The sequence below is a fragment of the Callorhinus ursinus genome, unplaced genomic scaffold (assembly GCF_003265705.2).
Source record: "Callorhinus ursinus isolate GAN/ISIS: 27379988/994484 unplaced genomic scaffold, GSC_fseal_2.0 scaffold14, whole genome shotgun sequence".
Classification (NCBI taxonomy): Eukaryota; Metazoa; Chordata; class Mammalia; order Carnivora; family Otariidae; genus Callorhinus; species Callorhinus ursinus.
The window spans coordinates 35461494-35481649 of NW_027397076.1; the positions used below are offsets into that span (position 1 = coordinate 35461494).

General features: G+C 38.1%; 1 long non-coding RNA gene and 1 pseudogene across 1 annotated transcript in view; both read left to right on the forward strand.

The window, feature by feature from the left end:
• Window positions 1-5835, forward strand: part of LOC141369916 (uncharacterized) — a 14213-nt gene extending 8378 nt beyond the window's left edge. Inside the window, exons 2-3 of the long non-coding RNA XR_012380712.1 lie at window positions 3966-4141; window positions 5513-5835. This is a non-coding gene — a long non-coding RNA (uncharacterized lncRNA). The remainder of the gene's footprint in view (window positions 1-3965; window positions 4142-5512) is intronic.
• A 4414-nt stretch (window positions 5836-10249) lies between these two features.
• LOC112832540 (claudin-6-like) lies at window positions 10250-13836 on the forward strand (annotated as a pseudogene).
• Window positions 13837-20156: the final 6320 nt, after the last annotated feature.

Here is a 20156-nt window from a genome sequence, read left to right on the forward strand (position 1 = left end):
AAAGAAAGAAAGAAAGAAAGAAAGAAAGAAAGAAAGAAAGAAAGAAAGAAAGAAAGAAAAAGAAAGAGAGAGAAAGAAAGAAAGAAAGGAAAGAAAGAAAGAAAGAAAGAAAGATTTTATTGTTATTCAGCTCCCAAGAGGAGGGACACATAACAGCATGCAGGGCCAAAGTGGGGTCAGCAGTGAGAGGAAGCATGACCTAGAGTGTTTATTGTGCTCTCCATAAGAAGGAAAGAATGAGGCAATGTAAACAGCTTGGATTGGCTTGTATGAATAATTGCAGTGGGCTCTGGGCTATGGGGTGGTCTGTACTTGTTTGGTACCTGGCCCTGGTGTGATTTAGGGCAGGAGAAGCACTGGCTTGTTGTGTGACAGATAAATGAGGGGGTTGAGAGTCTGGGAGCTGGACTGGTAGGTCTGCATACGAAAGGTGTGTTCCCAGGCAAGCAATTTATTATCACTAGGAATTAGCTATCACTGGGAGGGGCAGTCTTTCCCCACCCAGGAAAAACCCCAAGATGTCAAACCAACATAAAATTAAAAAAATAAAAACATGATTAATACACCATCCCAGTTTTTGGCTTATTACTATAAGTTTTATGAGTGCTTGTCTCTCTCTTTCATAGTCCCTCTTTGTCAACCCCACTCTCACCTCAGCAGCTTCTGAAAGATGAAGCACTTTTTTTCTTTGGGTGATCCAGGACTTTGTTTCTCTCTGTCATAGCCACAACTGGTGCACCTTGCCTAAGTAAGGCTTAGAGCCCTACTAAGAAGAAGCCCTTCTAGACTATGTTGGAGGTGGGAGGGCAAGAGCAGGGAATAAGAGTAGGGGCCAAACTGTTGAGGGATAGACATCTTTATTCTGGAGTTGGAAGAGAGGGAGTCCTAGCTGGGAGTCCCAAAGGATGTTAGTCACAGGTCACTATGCATCAGCATCCTAGCAATAGAGAAGACAAGCAGAGAATCTATTCCCCTTGACTGAGCTGCCCACATGTTTCAGCAATAAATGGTCTCCATACTGGTGAAAGGGACAATCTGTTAGCCTCCCTTCAAGAAGAACAAAGGCTTAGCAACAGCTATGATGAACAGGTTATTTTCTTGAGTTGTCTGGGTTGTCCAACTTCAGGATGAAGTAGGGGTAAAAATAGGATAGATTCTCTAGAGTAAGTAAGTGTCCTTGGACTCCTTGAACATCAAAGAAAAAGATGTTTATAGATGTTAAAGTGACCAAGTAGAGCCTTAATTGGCAAAGCACCACTCAATGTCAAAGGTGGTTTACCAAGGTGCTAAGACAGGACACCATTCAGGATATTGAATTATGAAACCCAAGTACTCTATAAATATATTTTTTCTTTTTTTTTAAAGATTTTATTTATTTATTTGAGAGAAAGAGAGCACATGAGAGAGGGGAGGGTCAGAGGGAGAAGCAGACTCCCGGCCGAGCAGGGAGCCCGATGCGGGACTCGATCCCAGGACTTCAGGATCATGACCTGAGCCGAAGGCAGTCGCTTAACCAACTGAGCCACCCAGGCGCCCTATAAATATTTTTTCTTTTCAATCTCACCCTACCATGAAGAGGTTAGCCATGGCTGAATTAGCACTAACAGTGTCCACAGCTTCTGTAAGTGATAGAAACTTGGCTCCTGGTGCCTCATACATATTTGCCCAAGTAACCTCTCCAAAAGAAAGATTAATAAGCTACACCTATCTCTGTGATCCTGGTCAGTTTTATTCATCTCTCTGAAGCTCAATTTCCTCCTGTAGACACTGAAAGTACTAATGTTTACTTTGTAGCTTTGTTGAAATCATACCAGGAAGATTACAGTAAAGTTTAAATAGTTAAGAAATGACAACTCCTGGGGCGCCTGGGTGGCTCAGTGGTTAAGCGTCTGCCTTCGGCTCAGGTCACGGTCCCAGGGTCCTGGGATCGAGCCCCACATCAGGCTCCCTGCTTGGCGGGAAGCCTGCTTCTCCCTCTCCTACTCCCCCTGCTTGTGTTCCTGCTCTTGTTAACTCTCTCTCTGTCAAATAAATAAATAAAATCTTAAAAAAAAGAAAGAAATGACAGTTCCTTCTCGTTCCCCCTCCAGTCCTCTCTCCTCTATAAACAATAAAAATAAGTTATTATAAAGTAACCAGAACAATTAAACTGACCAAAACTGAGCACTTACAGTGCATTAAAGACTAGTCTAAGTACTTATGTGTCTTGATTCTATGAGATTTAATAGCCTCTTGAGAAAAATTCCAGACTTTAAATAGATCACATGCCATAGCATTTACATATAACACTCTCCTGACTATCTGAATAAACCATAAATCCAAATAGACACAAATGAGATGAAAAGATTTTTATAACAGTTGATTCAATTTGATATTAGAATAAGAATGAGAGAAATCAGAGAATATTTGTTACCTTCATGGCATCTATTTATTAGGTAATTTTAGAAATTTTTGAGAAAAAAAAAAGAAAATACCAGCTGAAAACATAGCTGTTAAAAATTGATCACAGTAACCAAGACTGGTATGGTATTGAAAAAGAGATAGACACTTAAATCAAGAACAGAATAGAGAACACAAAAATAGAAACAAATATACTCAGTTAATTTTTGACAAAGGAGCAAAAGCAATTCAACAGAGGAGGCCTTTTCAATAAATGGTGCCAGAGTAATTGGACATCCATTAGCCAAAATAAATAAATAAATAAATTTTAAAAAGAACACAACCTAAACCTCACACCTTATGCAAAAATACACTCAAAATGAATCACAAACTTAAATGTAAAACAGTGAAAATCATAGAAAAGAATATACAAGAAAATCTTTGAGAACTAGGACTAGGTAAAGAGTTCTTAGACTTGACACTAAAAGCATAATTCATAACAGGAAAAATAGATAAATTGGACCTCATCAAAATAAAAACCTTTTCCTCTCCCAAAGATCTCATTAAAAGGATGAAAAGACAAATGAGAGACTGGGAGAAAATATTTGCAGATCACCTACCACACAAAAGCCTTTTATCTAAAATATATAAAAACCCTTCAAAATTCCAACATAAAAAAAATCCAATTAGAAAACTGGACATTGACACAGAAAAGACATTCACAGACATTTCACCAAAGGGAATATACAGGTGGCAAATAAACACATGAAAAGATTTTTCTTTTTTCTTTTTAAGATTTTATTTATTTGTCAGAGAGAGAGAGAGAGAGAACACAAGCAGGGGGAGTGGCAGGGAGAGGGAGAGAGAGAAGCAGGCTCCCTGCTGAGCAAGGAGCCCTATGTGGGATTTGATCCCAGGACCTGGGGATCATGACCCCAGCCGAAGGCAGACTCTTAACCGACTGAGCCACCTAGGCTCCCCACACATGAAAAGATTTTTCAACATCATTAGCCATTAGAGAAATACACATTAAAACTACAATGAGATATGATTATATACATATAAGAATGGCAAAACTCGGGGCGCCTGGGTGGCTCAGTCGGTTAAGCGTCTGCCTTTGGCTCAGGTCATGATCCCAGGGTCCTGTGATTGAGCCCCACATCAGGCTCCCTGCTCAGCGGGGAGCCTGCTTCTCCCTCTGCCTCTGCCTCTGCTCCCCACCCCCACCCTCACTTGTGCTGTCTCTCTCTGTCTCTCAAATAAATAGATAAAATCTTAAAAAAATAAACTTAAAAAAAATGGCCAACTCAAAAATAGTAATAACAGCAAATGCTGAAAAGGTTGCAGAGAAACTCGATCACTCATACATTGCTTGTAGGAATGTGAAATATAACACCCATTCTGGAATATAGCCCAGCAATTCCTATCAAAATTAAAAATGGATTTACCATACAATCTAGCAATCCACTCTTGGGTATTTATCCCAGAGAAATATCTTATTTCCACATAAGAACTTGTACATGAATGTTCATAGCAACTTCATTCCTAATAGCAAAATCTGTGAACTATCCAAATTTCTTTTATAGGGTGAATGGTTAAACAAATTGTGGTGTGTCTACACTATGGAATACTACTCAGCAATAAAAAAGGAACAAATTATTGATACACACAACAGAAGTTTGAAGGAACTTCAAGGAAATTATGCCGAATGAAAAGAGTCCATCTAAAAAGGATATATACTGGATGATTTCACTTTTTGAAGGTTGGTGAAATAACCTAATAACAGAGATGGAGAATAGAGTAGTGGTTGCCAAGGGTTTGAGATAATAGGGAAGAGATGGGCGTGGCTATAACGTGGTGACAGGAAGGAGTCTTGTGATGGGTACAGTTGAAAATCATGGTTGTGGTGGTGACTGTCCAAGGCTCCTATGTGAGAAAATAGCATCGGGCCACACACACAAACACAAGTACATGTATAACTGGTGAAATTTAAATAAGCTCTATAGAGTGTATGAATGTCAATAGCTTTGACTTTGGTGTTGTACTATAGTTGTGCAAAGTGTGAACACTGGAGGAAGAGTGTACAGAGTTCCTCTGTATGGTCCTTTGCAAGCCTCTATGTATTTATAATTATCTCAAAATGAAGTTTTTTTAAAAGCTGCTATAAACCTTTAAAATATATGTAATTTATTTTGATAAATAGTTTTGCAAGATATACCAAAAGGAGTTTTATATCTGTTCAATTTTCCTGAAATTAAAACCCACTACCTTCTCTTCCCTTTCATTGAAAATGTCTCATCATAATTATTTTAACAATTTAGAAACTGGTATAGAAAAAACAGGCCAGTGAGAAATATACGTCTATGGTTGCCAGGTATCCATAAATGGGCTGAACATTCTGTCATTTTAGGAAAAAGAAAACAACAAGTTGGGCATAAAAATATAGCTTTTATCTTTAAAGTTTTTCCTGTATGTATTGCAGGTTGCTTGGACTTTGATATTGTTTCTATGTTTTATTTACTTATTTAATTTTTATTTATTTTTAAGATTTTATTTATTTGAGAGAGAGAAAGATAATGAGCATGAGTTGGGGGGAAGGGCAGAGGGAGAAGCAGACTCCCTGCTGAGCGCAAAGTCACACATGGGGCTCAATCCCAGGACCCTGAGATCATGACCTGAGCCACAGTCAGTTGCTTAGCCAACTGAGCCACTCAGGCATCCCTATTTTATTTTATGACAGGAAAAAGAACACAGATGTTGCAAAACTGTGACAGAATTATTTTTTAAAAAGAAAGTAAGTTCTGCGCCTGCAAATCAAAATAAGTTCTAATAAAAATATTAGTATTAATCAATATTATTACTGTATTATTAATATAATATTGTTGTATCCAGTAATATTTTTTGGGAAGCAGATAAACTAATTTTAAGGTTCGTACAGAAAAATGAGTAGTGGTTTTTAAAATATGTCTACAAATTCTTTAAGAAGTGGAGCTTACCTTCCCTGTCCTTGAGCATGGCTAGACTTAACTTCTAGTGACTATGATAAAGTGACAGTGTGTCGTTTCTGAGACTGTCATTAAAGTCACATTGATTGATGCATTGCTTGCTTTCTCTTTTTACATCACTTGCTTAGGAGGAAATCAACTGCAACACTGTGAGGATGCTCAAAAAGGTCTATGGAGAGGTCCGTGTAGTGAAAAACCAAAGCCTTTTGCCAAAGCCCACTTGGAAGTAAATCCTTCAGCCCCCATCAAGCCTTCAGATGACTCCAGCCTCAGCTGACATCTTGACTACAACCTCACCAGAGATCTTGCACCAGAAGAACCCAGCTAAGCTACTCTGAAGGTCCTCACCCACAAAAATGGTGAAATTAGTAGCTGTTTACCATTTAAGTCACTTAGTTTTGGGGGTCATCTGTTATAGAGCAATAGGTAACTAACCTAATGAATAAGTAATCACAGCCATGAAATTAAAAAAAAAGAAGAAGAAGAAAGGGGAATTAACTTGATCAGATAGTAAAACATATTCTAAAGCTTCAATAATTAAAACAGTATGTTACCAGCATATGAATGGACATACAGATCAAAGAACTATAATAGAAAGTTTATAAATACATATATCCATGTGAAAATTTAGTATATGGTAAAGGCGACATTTCAAATCAATGGGAGGAAAGATGGCATTTTAACAACTGAAGAGCCGTCTGGAAAAATAAGTTGGATCCATACTCTATACTTTATAATAAAACTGAATTACAGATAGATCAAATACGTAAATATTAAAGATGAAAAAAGGATTAAAACAAATTATGGGAGAATAAAAAACATTTCTGAGTGGAAACTCAAAAGCCTTAAAAGAAAAGAGTGATAAATTTGATCACACACACACTTTCTGCATGGAAAAAACTTTATGGACAAAGACAAAAGACAAACTGGAAAAATAATAGCTGCTCATACCCCACATAAAGCACTTATCCTCCTAATTTATAAAGAGCTTTTATGAATCAACAAGAAAAAGACCAACAACCCAGTAAAAGATGAGTAACAGACAATTGGCAAAAAAATGAAATATACATGGCTTTTAAACTATAAAAAGATGCTTAATGACACTCAATGCAAGAAATGTGAATTAAAACTACTGAATGATACCACTTTTAGTCACATTGTCAAAGACAAAAGATCTTGGTAAGACCCTATATTGGCAATGGTGTGGAGAAACAGACACTCCTGAGCATTACTGGTGGGAAAGTGAATTGATATAATCTCTGTAAGATCATTTTGGCAATTTTGTTGTTTGTTCAAACTACAAATATACTCTAGAGAGACTTGAACCTCCACCCACTGCTGGTAGGACTATAAAATGGTGCAATCATTTTGGAAAATAGTCTAACAGTTCCTTAAGGTTAGACATGGAATTACCTTATGACCCAGAAATTCAACTTCTAGGTTTCATTTCAGGAGAAATGAAAACATACATTCACACAAAAACTTGTACACAAATGTTCTTAGCAGCATTATTCATAATAGGCAAAAAGTGGAAACCATTCAAATGCCCATCGATTGATGCATTTTATTTTAAAGATTTTATTTATTTATTTGACAGAGAGAGAGAGAGAGAGAGAAGCAGGGGAAGTGGCAGGCAGAGGGAGAAGGAGAAGCAGGCTCCCTGCTGAGCAAGGAGCCTGATGAGGGGACTCGATCCCAGGACCCTGAGATCATGACCTGAGCCGAAGGCAGATGCTTAACCAACTGAGCCCTCCAGGCACCCCAATTGACACATTTTAAATCAGTATGTTATACGGAATATTAATTGTGTCTCAGTAAAGCTATTTTTATTTTTTTTAAGTAGCCAAAGAGAAAGACTTGTTACATATGGAGGGACAAAAGATGACATCAGAATTCTTGTCAGAAACAATACAAACAATGAAGACATTGGAGCAACATATTTAAACTACTAAAAGGCAAAAATTGTCAATCTAGTATTCTATACACAGAAATATATCTTTCAAAAATGAATGTGAAACATCACACTTTTAAATAATACTTGAGTCAGAAAAGAAGTCTCAAGAGAAATTTAAAAACATTTTGACCTAAATGAAAATAAAAAATACAGGGACACCTGGGTAGCTCAGTCAGTTAAGTGTCTGCCTTCGGCTCAGGTCATGCTCTCTGGGATTGAGCCCCACATCAGGCTCCTTGCTCGGTGGGAAGCCTGCTTCTCCCTCTGCCTGATGCTCCCCCTGCTTGTGCTCTCTCTCTCTCTCTGATAAATAAAGTCTTTAAAAAAATTTTTAAAAAAGAAAAAATACAGCTTATCAAAATATATGGAATGTCGTGAAAACAGTGCTTAGAGAAAAATTTATGGCATTAAGTGCATATATTAGTAGGGAAAATCTAAAATAAAATATCTAAACTCCCATTTGAGGAAACTAGAGAAAGAACAATTTAAGCCTAAAGTAAGCAGAGGGAAAAATATATAAATTAGAGCAGAAATCAATAAATTGAAAACAAGAATGCAATAGAACAATAAAATGGATAAACCTCTACTAGACTAACCAAGTAAAAGAGCAAGAAGACACAAATTACTAAATTCTGATACATGTGCTGATTAGTATAAGTACTGATAAAAGAGTAAATCTTGAAAACATTATGCTAAGTGAAAGAAGCAAGTCCCAGAACTGCATATTATATGATCTCATTCATATAAAATGTCCAGACCAGAGAAAAGAAATTGAGAGATAGAAAGTAAATTAGTGGTTGTGTAGGAATGGGCAGGGAGAGACATTAACAGATAGGTGGGTGATAGCTAAAGGGTATCTAGTTTCTTTTTGAGGTGATGAAAATATCCTGAAATCAACTTTGGTGATGGGTATACCTACCTGTGAATATACTAAAAAACACTGAACCATACACTTTAAATGAGTAAATTGTATGGTATGTGAACTATATCCAATAAAACTGTCTTAAAAAAAAAAGCAAGGTGCAAAACATTGTGTGTAGCAGGTTAATATTTGTGTAAGAAAACATGACGGGGAGGTGACCAAATGTTCAGCACAAAATGCTTATCCAAGCATATTCAGGCAGGACTCGGGAAACTGAATATTTTTTGCCTCCAAGAGAACTAGTAGCTAAGGGACACGTTTGGAAGGAACTTTGTATTATCCTCTTGCACATTTTGACTTTTGTACCATGTACAGTATTAATAGGCAGATTTATTAAAAGTTAATGAAGTTTAAGCTTTGGGACCCCTCATTTACCTGGGCCCTTCATAAGGCCCTGGGAGGGACCCTAATAACGTGTTTACACGGTCATATGTTTTTGTAAAATTTGCAAAAATGAGATATGTTCACTTCAAACAGTTAATTCTGCTGGTTCTTTCCACTCCAAATTCCCCTCCATTCACTTCCCCTTTTATGTGATGTGTGGGGGAGGGAGAAGAGGGAATCTGGCTGTAAACATTTTGGGGATGTTGTTAAGGGAAATAGACTCAAGAGATACTTGTATTTGGGTTATGTAGATAGCCATCACTTCCTGCAGTTAAATTATTGCTAGTTGATTTGGTGTTTGAAATGACTTCCAGAGATACTCTTATTATCCACTTGCATCCAATGCATCTGGCACTGCAGTAAAAAGGTGCAGGGATGGAAGTTATATTGTACAATGAACATGTCCTTCGGGGCACCTGCATGGCTCAGTCGTTAAGCGTCTGCCTTCGGCTCAGGTCATGATCCCAAGCGTCTGCCTTCGGCTCAGGTCATGATCCCAAGAATATAGAATATACGTCAGCATGGGATCAAGCCCCGCATTGGGCTCCCTGCTCAGCAGGAAGCCTGCTTCTGCCTCTCCCACTCCCCTGCTTGTGTTCCCTCTCTCACTGTCTCTCTGTCAAATAAATAAATAAAATCTTTAAAAAACAAAACAAAACAAAACATGTCCTACCACACTTGGCACCAGAAGTATATGGGTGTGAGAAACAAGATCTGAAATACATAGTCACAAGACCATCTGGGAAAATTTTTTCCAGTTGTCAGAATACAATGGTAACCAGAAGATTAGTCAAATGCATTTCAAAATAGAAGCTCTTTCCTGTCAGAAATGTACCTAATGCTGCCAATATCATTCGTCATTTAAAAATTTTTTAAAAAAGTGATTTCTAGCCCTGGAGTCAAACTCTATAGTTGTTGCACCTGTAAAAGTTTAGATACATCTGCCTAAACATTTTCATATCAGTTTCAAAAATCATTTCATTACATCTTTTTTTTATTTTAAAGTAATATACAAAAAAAGCCATTCTAATTCCATTTTTGAGCCTCACATTGGTATTGATTCTCACACCATCTTCCACCACTACCATCCCCAAAATAGCTCATATCACAGATATCTGTTATAGTAAGTGTTTGGTAATAGAAACTAAGGTTTTAATATTGTGGCACAGGAATGTCAAAATATTTGTAACAACATCTAGCTTTATTCCAGGCAAAAGAAGCAGCACAATGTAAATACACGAAGACTTTAAACAGTTAAATTCATTTAGTGAAATGCCAGTAGTTTACATGGCTAGAATATAGGATACAAAGGGGGCACAGCTAGAGAAGATACTGAAATATAGAAGGGTCAGGCTAAGGAGATTCCATTTTATCCTATAATGTTCTTAATTTTATATGAGCTTCAGGAGTTTCATGAACCACTTTGAAATTCTATGCAAAATATTATATGTGCATTATGTACATTTTTCTAGGGAGACAGTTCATAATTTTCACTCATTGTCCAGTATCCCCTGAAGGTTATTATTATCCTTACTGTCATGAGTAACCATGGAAGAGGAAGTTACATGATTCATTCACTCAAGAACTTTTGTGTGGGTTTACTACATGTCAGGTATGGTGCTTCCTTTGCTGAAGTGTGGAGGATGATTTGGAAAAGAGGTAGGGCTGGGATGTAGTCATGGGAGGGCAATTTACAGACTTCGGTAACTAAGGCAAGCACGAATACGATGAAATAAGATCAAAAGAGATACTAGAAACTTTAAGAGGGTAAACTAAACAAGATTTGCTCTCCAGTTGACCTTGGGGAAATGAAAGAAAGCCAGATGTCACTGTTGGTTTTCTAACCTAGATAAATGAAGATGTTATTAACGAGATAGAGTATCATCACCAAGAGAGAGGGATAGATTTAGGAATAAATATTATGAGCTCAGTTTTGGACATGTTGATTTGAGTAGCTTGTGGGATTTCAAAGAGAAGAGGTTTCTATTGATCCGGAAAGAGAAATCTGGGATAGAAGTGAACATCTCAGGGTCCTTACAAGGTAGAGTTGAAACTCTAAGAGTAGATGAGATCACCCAGACAAAGTCAAAAGAGAAAAAGCCTAAGGAAGAACCCTGGGAAACACCATTTATAGCCAGTCAGATTATTATCAAGAACTCTCAAGAGAGATTGAGAAAGACTGAGCAGAAAAATATGTAAGTGAGAATAATGTGGTGTCATGGAAGGCAGAAATTGAATTTGCAATTGGGAAGCAATTGGTGATCTTTTGTCGGATTAATTTTTAGGGAGTAGTGGTGATATAAGCCAGGTTGAAGTGAATTGGAGAAAAGAACCTGAGAAAGTATTTTTCTACTATTCTTTTTTCTAAATTATATTAAGACATAGTTTGCATTCAATAAAATTTACTCATCTTAAATGCAGTTTGATGAGTATTGGCAAATGTAAACACCTGATTAATCATCACCACAATGAAAATATAAAACATTTTCATCACCCAAAAGAGTTCTCTCTACCCCTTCTAGTCAATGCCTTCTGACCCTGACCCCAGGTACCCACTGACCTGCTCTTTGTCACTATGGATAGTTTTTTCTTTTCTAGAATTTCCTAGAAGTGGAGTCATACTACAGATACTCTTATATCTGGATTCTTTACTTTATGTCAGCATGGTGATTTGTCCATGTTGATGAATGTATTAGTAGTTCATTGCTTTTTATTGCTAAGTAGAAATTTATTGAATGGATATACCATAATTTATCCATTCAACTTTTGATGAACACTTGAATAGTTTCCATTTTTTTTTAGTTATTATGAATATAGCTGCTACAAAAATTTGTGTTCAAGTCTTTGTGTGGATATTATTTTCATTCCTCTAGGAGGAGAACTGCTGGTTCACTGCTGTATGTTTATAAGAGAGCTAAACTGTTTGCCAAAGTGGTTGTCTCATTTTACACAGCCAACAGCAGTCCCAACTCTGTAACATTTCGTATTGTCAGACTTCACAGTTTCAGCCTTTTTAGTGTTTATATTATAGTATCACATTGTGGTTTTAATTTGTATTTTTTTAATGATAAGACATCTTTTAAGGTACTGTCATTCATGTATCTTCTTTTGAGAAGTGCAAGTTCAAATCTTTTGCCTGCTTTTGATTAGTTTTTAAAGAATTCTTGATAATACCCCTCTGCCAAATGTATGTATTGTGAATCTTTCACCCAGCCTTGTTTCACTTGCCTTGTTTTTAAAACTGTGTCTTTCAAAGAGCAAATGTTCTTTACTTTTATGAAGTAAAATTTATCAATTTTTAATGTGTTTTCTGTGTCCTATTTAAGAAATCTATGCTTATACTAAAGTTGAAGATATTTTCTTCTATGTTTTCTCCTAGAAGTTTTATAATTTTAGCTTTTATATCTAGGTTTAGAATGTACTTTGAGTCAGTATTTATGTATGGTAGGAGAGTAGAAGTTCACTTTTTTTTCCATAGAGATTCCTGTTACTCCAGTACCATCTGTTGAAAAGACTTTCTTTGGGGCGCCTGGGTGCCTCAGTTGATTGGGCGTCTGCTTCGGCTTGGGTCATGATATCAGGGTCCTGGATCTGGTCCTGTGTTGGGCTCTTTGCTTGGCGGGGAGTCTGCTTCTCCCTTTCCCTCTGCCCCTCCCCCCTGTTCGTGCTCACTCTCTCGAAAAAATAAAATCTTAAACAAATAATACATTATATGTTTAAAAAAAAAGAAGATAGTAGGAAGGGAAAAATGAAGGGGGGGAATCGGAGGGGGAGACGAACCATGAGAGACTATGGACTCTGAGAAACAAACTGAGGGTTCTAGAGGGGAGGGGGGTGGGGGGATGGGTCAGCCTGGTGATGGGTATTAAAGAGGGCACATACTGCATGGAGCCCTGGGTGTTATACGCAAACAGTGAATCATGGAACACTACATCAACAACTAATGATGTAATGTATGGTGATTAACATAACATAATAAAATAAAATTTAAAAATTAAAAAAAAAAAAGCGTATACCGCTCAAGGGAGTAGCTGGTCCTGATACCTGATGGTTCTCTGAAACTAAGAATGTAGATGCTCAGCCCCTGTTGTTCTCAATTGAGCCTTAGTTGCTAATTCTTATAAAGTAGGAACAAGCCCCACATGGTACCTCAACCTGATATCAATTGAAAAGTGATTATTGGTTTGAAATGCAATACATCTGGAATTCTCAAAAATTAAACATTAATGGTTCCTTCTTGTCCTTAATAAAGAAAAAAAATTAACAAGAAAAAAATAAAGATAACAAATTAAAGTACACAATTTGGTAAGTTTTTACATATTCATACACCCATGAGGCCATCACTACAGTTGAGAGCGAACATACTCTTCACCTCCAAAACAGTCCTTGTGTCCCTACGGCATGTATATGCTTTGTAAAGATTTTCCCCCAGTCTTTTCATTATCATAGCAGTGTCTTTTAAAAAGCATCATAAGTTGTCCTGCGTGGTGCAGAGCACAGGCCAGATGCAGTGCAAGGTGTACGACTCCCTGCTGGCGCTGCCCCAGCACCTGCAGGCCGCCCGCGTCCTCGGCCTCGTTGCCCTCCTCTTGGCCCTGCTCGGGCTGCTGGTCTACCTTGCGGGAGCCAAGAGCACCACCTGCGTGGAGGACAAGGACTCCAAAGCCCGTCTGGTGCTAGTCTCTGGGATCATCTTTGTCATCTCAGGGGTCCTGATCCTCATCCACATCTGCTGGACGGCTCACGCCATCATCCGGCACTTCTACAACCCCCTGGTGTCGACGCCCAAAAGCGGGAGCTGGGGGCCTCCCTCTACTTGGGCTGGGCGGCCTCTGGTCTTGTGTTGCTGGGCAGGGGGCTGCTGTGCTGTACCTGCCCCTCTGGGGGGGTCCCGGGGATCGAACCATTGTATGGCCCGATACTCAGCATCGGCCGCACATGCCACCTCTCAGGGGGCCCCTGAGTACCCCACTAAGAATTATGTCTAAATCTGTTAGGGGAGTGGAGACTCCCTCGACAGTGGAGCCTAACCCCCTGAGCTGGAGACATGGAGATGGTAATCCAGACAGCTTGGGGGCTGTTTTTATCTTTTTTGCTTTTTGGAGGAGGGAAATTTTTAAAGTTCATTTGAAAACCTAACCAAGGAACCCAAGTCTCTCCTGGGCTCTGCTGTTGGTATTTCTCACCTCTGGATGATGGAGCCAAAGAGGTGATGCTTCACAGATTTTAGATCTTTCTCCACCCAGGACATCCCCATCTTGGAGGCCAACCTGGAGCTGTGAGCCAACATAAGGCTGCCTGCTGTTGAGGTGCTTTCAGCCTGTCCCTGAGTCCCTCCTTACTGGTCAGGCCTCTGGAACCCCTGGGGGCTCTTGAGCCTCAGGGATAATAAATCACCAAAGAACTGCCCGCCTCCAAGTCTTCTGACCTCTGGCTCTTCTATCTTGAGTCCCGAGTTCTGTCCTGGCTGTGCTGTAGGCCCCCCACCCCACCCTGATCCTCTCACCTTCAACCCCTGCACCCTTCTGCCACACCTCCCCCCATACACACTCACCAGTTTTTGCTAAATAAAGCATGTCTTATTTTGTTAAAAAAAATAAAAATAAAAAGCATCATAAGTATTTAAACTATGTTTAAGTTCAGTTTATCTATTTGTCCTTTTCTTGATTGTGCTCTAAGAAATCTTTGCCTAACACCCAGGTCACAAAAGTTGTCTCCTATTTTTTTTTTCTAAAACTTTTATGGTTTTAGGTTTTTCATTTAGGTCTGTGATCCCTTTTGAACTTTTTTGTTATGTGGTGTGATATATGGGTTCAAGTTAATTTTTTTGCACATCGATGTCTAATTGTCCCAACACACCATTTGTTAAAAAGCTATCCTTTCTATACATTGCCTTTATGCCCTTAAAACACTTTTTATATTTACAGAAAAGCTGCAATGATAGAAGAGAGAAGTCCATCACCCGGTTTCCCTAATGCTAATATCTTAGTTTTGACAAATGAACTGGGGTTATGTAAGATGTTAACATAAACATTAGTACATTTTTATTAACTAAATTTAGACTGTATTTAGATCTCTCTAGTTTTTCTACTTACGTCCTTCTTCTGTTCCAGGATCCAACCTAGGACATGATATTGCACTTGCACTTGTCATGTCTCCTTATGTTTCTTTCATTTACACATAAATAAAAATGCACTAGGCCAAAGCCTTATAACACAGACAAGAAAGAACATTAAGCATTATTCTGAAGTGCTAACAGTTGTGGCTATTAAGATTTTAAAAGCAAAATAGACAATTTCCCTTCAGAGTTCATAATGAACAGTGGCATTCTGAAATTTCATGAAAGTCACCAAAATAATTGCTACTTTTAACCCATGAGCATTTGAGAAAACATTAAAATGAGAAAAGCAAATTTAGCATTTATCCAAAAAACTTAAGAGTTAATTTTAAAATGGGAAAGTAGGTATAAAATTAGGTGGTTAAAAATAAACAAATTAGCAGGAATTATTGGAGATTTTCAGATATGACAACCCTGGTCAGCTGCTGACTATTATGTAATATAGTAATGATAAAAAATCCTAGGCATAATTTTTAACTATCTAGCTGTGGCTTTATTCAACAAAGTGAAGCAAGATCTGGATGATGTGAACCTACTGTTGAATGACATTTGTGATCAGTTGTATAACAACACAGTTGTGATGACAGGTGTGAACAAAGTGTCCTTTAAAAACATGAATAAGCACACAATTTGTGCTTTGTCTAGCTATTTTTTTAAATCTCATTGGAGAAAATATGACTTCTTTGCTACTAGGATTTGTTGACTTGAATTCAACATTTCACAACTATTATTTGTATTCTTTTCAGATTCATCTCACAGATGAAGTATTTTAAAGACACCTGTGAACTAGATGATCTCCCCATGATGAAGCTGTTCAAACTTTGCAACATGGGCTCCAAAACATTTTAAGGACTCCAAAATATATTTTCAAAGATTTGAAGAGAAACCGAATCATAAAGAAGATGCAACATGTTTTTTCCTAAAAGCTGATAAAGCTCTAATACACCATTAAATTCCTTTTAAATAATTATAAGGTTATAGGAAAGTTGAAAGAATATTATAAAAACTGTTTCCCTGAATAATTTGAGAATAAATTGCTGAGCTGATGTCCATCACAAACAAGGACATTCTCCTACATTACCACAACCAAAATCAGAAAATTAACACTAGTATGTTAATCTGATCTTCAGCCCCCATTCAAGTTTCACTAATTATCCCAATAATGTCCTTTAGAGCAAAATAATTCAGTTTACAATCACACATTGACTTCTTTGTCCCATCTTTTTAGTCCTTTTAGGCTAGAACAGTTCCTTAGTCCTTTTTGATGTTTATGATCTTGACAATTTTGAAATCATGTTAACTTATTTTGTAGAAATGTCCCTCAATTTTGGTTTGTTTGATTTTTCCTCATGACTAGATTCTGGTTATGTATCTTTGGCAGGAATATTACAGATATGAGGCTGTGTTCTTCTCAATGCATCCTATCAGGTAGCACATGGTATCCATTTGTCCAATTACTAATAATATCCACTTAATCATTTGATTATGGTGGTGTCCACAAGGCATCTTTACTATAAAAATAATGTTTTCCCCTTTATAATTAGTAAGTAATTTGTGGGGAGATATTTGAAATGATGCAAATGTCCCATTCTTTATCAAATCACCCTTCAATTTATTTGTTTGTATCTGTATAGGCTCATTCTTCTTATTTTTACATTGTGTTAAAATCTTTTATCACATTTTTTGCAATTTAAAAAATTGTAGTAAAATACATAATATAATAACTAAGTGTACAGCTCAGTAAACTATATTTACACTGTTGTGTAACAGATCTCTAGAATTCTTTTTTTTAAAAAGTAGGCTCCACACCCAATGTGGGGCTTAAACTCATGACCCTGAGATCAAGGTTCACATGCTCTCCTGATTAAGCCAACCAGGTGCCCCTCTAGAATTTTCTCATCTTGCAAAACTGAAAAACTCAAAGTCTATACACACAGAAAAACAACTCTCCATTTCTCTCTTCCAAGCCCTGGTAACCACAATTCTACTGTTTCCATAATTCTAACTGGAAATTTGGAATCATGATTGTGACTGGGGATTACTCTAGATATCTCATGTAAGTGGAATCATACAGTATTTGCCCTTTGATGACTGACTTATTTCATGCAGTATAACGTCCTCCAGGTTCATCCATGTTGTAGCATGTGCCAGGATTTCCTTCTTTTAAAATCTGAATACTCCACTGTGTATCTACACCACACTTCATTCACCTGTTGATAGATGTTTGACTGCTTCCACCTCTTTGATATTGTGAATACTGCTGCAATAAACATGGGTGTGCAAGTATTTCTTTAAAATCCTTCTTTCGGGCGCCTGGGTGGCTCAGTTGGTTAAGCGACTGCCTTTGGCTCAGGTCATGATCCTGGAGTCCCTGGATCGAGTCCCGCATCGGGCTCCCTGCTCGGCAGGGAGTCTGCTTCTCCCTCTGACCCTCCCCCCATCTCATGTGCTTTCTCTCTCATTCTCTCTCTCTCTCAAATAAATAAATAAAATCTTTAAAAAAAAATAAAATCCTTCTTTCAATTCTTTTAATTATATATTCAGAAGTGGGATTGCCGGATCATATGGTATTTTTATCTTCAATTTTTTGAGGAACTTCCATGCTGATTTCCATAGTGGCTGCACCATTTTACATTCCCGCCAGCAGTGCTCAAGGGTTCCAATTTCTCTACATCTTCATCAACATTTGTATTTTGTATTTTTTGATAGTGGCCATACTAATGTGTATGACGTGATATCCCATTGTTATTTTGATTTGCATTTCTCTAATGATTGGTGATGTTGAGCATCTTTTCATATATTTATTGGCCATGTGCATATCTGCTTTGGAGAAATGTCTATTGAGGTCCCTTGCACATTCTTTAATCGGGTTAATTGCTCTTTTGTTGTTAGAATTATTTATTCTGGATATTAACCCTTTATCACATATATGATTTGCAATTGTCTCCTATTCTGTAGGTTGCCCTTTTACTCTATTGTTTTCTTTAATGTGCTGAAGTTTTTAGGTTCGATGTCCCATTAATATATTTTTGCTTTTGTTGGCTGTGCTTTCTGTGTCATATCCAAGAAATCATTCCAAATCCAATGCCATCAAATTTTCTCCTATGTTTTCATCTAGGAATTTTATAGTTTTAGGCCTTAACTTTAGGCCTTTAATCCATTTTGAGTTAAATTTTGTATATGGGGTAAGGTAAGGGTCCAAATTCATTCTTTTGCATGTAGATATTCAGCTTTCCCAATAACATTTGTTGAATAGACTGTCCTTTCCTCATTGTGGTCTAGGCACCCTGTCAAAAATCATTTGACCATATATGTGAGGGTTTATTTCTGAACTCTCTATTCTGTTTCATTGGTCTATTTGTCTGTACTAACACTTTTTTTGTTCCCAAATTGTTCCCAGTTTGGCCAGGTGAGCACCCATTCTTACTGGCTTCTAGGTCATTTTGATATGTTTCCATTTCCTGAGAACTTCCTTGCTTTCTGGCACAAGATGTTCTGTCATTATTATTATTTTTTTTTTTTGAGAGAGAGAGTGTGTGTGTATGCATGCAAGTAGGGGTGGGGAGGAGCAGAGGGAGAGAGAGAGAGAATCTTAAACAGGTTCCACACTCAGCTCCGAGCCCTACGTGGGACTCAATCTCACGACCCTGAGATCATGACCTGAACTGAAACCAAAAGTCGGCCACTTAACCAAGTGAGCTATCCAGGCACCCCTACTCTGTTACTATTCACTTTGCCTGTGACAGCCTCAAAATCAGCCATTTCTCTAAGCAGCCCTAATTCCTTTTAGTGGATATAACATTTAGAAGTCAAGATCTAGATTCTAGATATCCTCGTTAATATTAAAGTGTCACTGTTCCCAGGCCCTCTGAGTGGATAGATATAGGAAATATAATTACATAAAACTCCAATAAAAAAAAAACCACAGGGTTCATTCTATTTTTCATCCTTTCTATATTTTTAACTCCTTTCTCAGAAAGTGAGAAACCTGTCTTCTATCTCCCTTTTCCCGTCTACTCAGTTCCCTCATACGTAACCAATGTCCCATCTCCATTGCTACCCTCTTATACACATGACTCTCTCCTCTCCCTGCTTGGGTTCTACCACTCTACATCAGGCCACACTCCTGTAAGGACGCCCTCCTCATACCTGCATAGCCTCTGACTCCCCATGTTGGGTTACTTCCATACATGGACGCCCTCCTAACCGTACAGGCTGTGGCAACCCACAACAGGCATTCTTCACCTTACTCAGGATCTGACTCTCCATGCCAAGGTGCAGCCCATCATGAAACTTTTCCTCATTTACTTGGACTGTAATACTCTAAAATGCCATTCCACAATGTGGGCACTGTGGACTCTAACCTCATCTGACTACCTCCCTGCACCACACACACACACACCCCACCCAGGCTACTCCTTCCATATAGACACCCTGCTAATGCCATTGGGCTCCAACAGTCTATGTAAGGCTGCCCCCATGTGGGCAGCCTCATCACCCTGCTTGGCTCTACACCACACACTAGCCAGCTACCATGGACTCCCTCTTCACCCAGCTCAGGTGAGACCAGGACACCCTTTTCTATTCTCTGGACGGTTTTATGTAATTGGTGTTATTTCGTCCTTAAATGTTTGAAAGAATTCATCTGGTGGTTTCTTTGTGGGAATTACGAAATTCAGTTTTTTTTCTTAAAAGATTTTATTTATTTATTTGAGAGACAGCGCAAGGCGGGGAGGAGCAGAGGGAGAGGGACAAACAGACTCTGCACTAAGCCTGGAGCCCAATGGGGGGCTCGATCTCACAACCCCATGATCATGACCTGAGCTGAAATCAAAAGTCAGACCTTTAATCGACTGAGCCACACAGGTGCCCCTCAATTTCTTTAACAGACAAAGGACTACTCACTTTTCTCATTTCAGTTTTGGTAAGTTGGTTTTTGCCTGGCGGAACTTGAACTAATTTTCCCCTTTTCATTCCTGATGCTGATTAGTTTTACCTTCTCTTTCTCAATCTATCAGTCTCATTAGGGGCTTAGCTTTTTAATTACCTTTTCAAAGTACCAATTGTTGACTACGTTGATTCTCTGTTTAGTATTTACTAAGTTCTCCCCTTATCTCTATAATTGCCTTTTATTTCTTTTAAATTTCCTGTTGGTTTTGGTATCTTATCAAGGTAGCTTAGATTGGTGGCTAGCAAACTTCTGTAAATATTTTTGGTAAATACTTTAGGCTTTGTGAGCCATAGAGTGGCTCTCACTATGCTGTTAAGAGTACAAAAGCAGCCAGAAACATACATATGAGTGTAGGTCTGTTCCAATAAACCTTTATCTACAAAAACAGGCAGGGGGCAGGATTTGACCTAGTGGGCCATATATTGCTGGCTCCTGGCTTAGAT